This window comes from Pteropus vampyrus, unplaced genomic scaffold (assembly GCF_000151845.1).
Source record: "Pteropus vampyrus isolate Shadow unplaced genomic scaffold, Pvam_2.0 Scaffold320, whole genome shotgun sequence".
In the NCBI taxonomy this organism is placed as follows: Eukaryota; Metazoa; Chordata; class Mammalia; order Chiroptera; family Pteropodidae; genus Pteropus; species Pteropus vampyrus.
Genome location: NW_011889101.1, coordinates 647,992 through 649,466, shown reverse-complemented (window position 1 = coordinate 649,466; position 1,475 = coordinate 647,992).

Here is a 1,475-nt window from a genome sequence, read left to right as displayed (position 1 = left end):
TGCTTCTGCAGCGTGTGCTGGAGGCACCTGGTGCAGTGAACGGACCCAACCCTCAGGGTCCCGTGCAGAGGCCCCCCCTCCGCGTCACCTTCCAGGGCACAGCCGGCCTGTGAGAGCCTGGACCGGGGCCCCTGTCCCTGGGCCCACCTGCCCCCGGCAGGAGCAGGAGAGAGCAAGCACTAGGCAGGGGCCGGCCCTGGAGGCACTGGCCCCCTCCAGCCTCCCTGTCCCCCATCCAGGATACAGTCTCCTGTGAGGCTCACGATTCTGTCCACTCCCCAGGCCCAGGTGGGTGACAGCTGGGGGTCGGTGCCTGGAGGCCCCAGCTGGACGCCGCTCACACAGCCGGGCCATCCGCTTCAGCCTAGGCCAAAGGTCTGAAGGTCACTCCTAACCTACCCCGCTGCATTCCTCAATCCACTGGGTCAACGCACACACCTACTGACCACAGCTGGCTGCAGCCGGGCGCCAGCGCCGGATGGTGATGAGTCAGCCAGATGCTGCTTCCTACCCCCACCCACTGGTGGTGCCAGAACGGGGATCCAGGAGCGCGTGGAGCAGCCTGAAACCCGAGGCGGGTGGCGGGGAGGCAGGAAGGCTTCCAGGAGGCCGCACCAGCTGGGGATGGGGGGGTCGAGGAGAGGGGCAGGGAGCTGGGGGAGGAGTAGTGGGGGCGGGAAGGCTGGCCGCCTCCCAGGCAGTGGCACACCCCCTTGCAAGGACTCAGCACATTCTAAGAAGGCAGAAGCCTGTCCAGGTGTGGCCGCCACATTCTCATGTCCCCAAACTGGAGGGTGTCCCGGAGTCAGCAAGCACCCTCCTTGGCTGGCTCTCCTGGGCACGCCTGGCACTCCGCTGGGCACTGGCCTGTTGCCAGAAGCTTCTCCTGCGCTGGGGAGGAGCCATGGAGACCTCCGGGGCTGTGCAGGGGCGGCACCTGCTGAGAGGGGACAGTTCCCGCCTTTATCCTCACCCCACGGAGGGGCGCCCTGTGCACCGAAAAGGCACGAGGTTGGCCCCAGGCCGGAAGCAGGAGCAAGGCAAGGAAGCCACCAGCACTCTGGTCTGGAGCGACTGTGTCTTCTGCCGGGAACCCCTCCCCCACAAGCCCCGCCCTCACCACAAGCCCTGCTCCGACCGGCCTCCTGGGGTCAGCACCCGGCAGGTCCCAGGGACACCAGCCAAGACAAAACCAACGAGTACAGACGTTTCAACCTCATTTGCTTATCGCACCCTGGCCACAACCTCTAGGGACACTTGTCATTCTTTTACAGATGGGGAAACTGAGGTTCAGCAGTTCTTAGAATGCCCGACCTGGGGTCACATGCTGGGAGTGCTGGAGCAGGGTCCTCAGGGCGCGGCTGTGTCTCCCCCGTGGGGCTGGGGCTGGACAGAGACCCCCCTCACGCAGCCCCAGGTCCCCAGGCCAGAGACAGTCTGCTTTCGCTGAGCTCCGATGCAAGGCTGGATGGCAG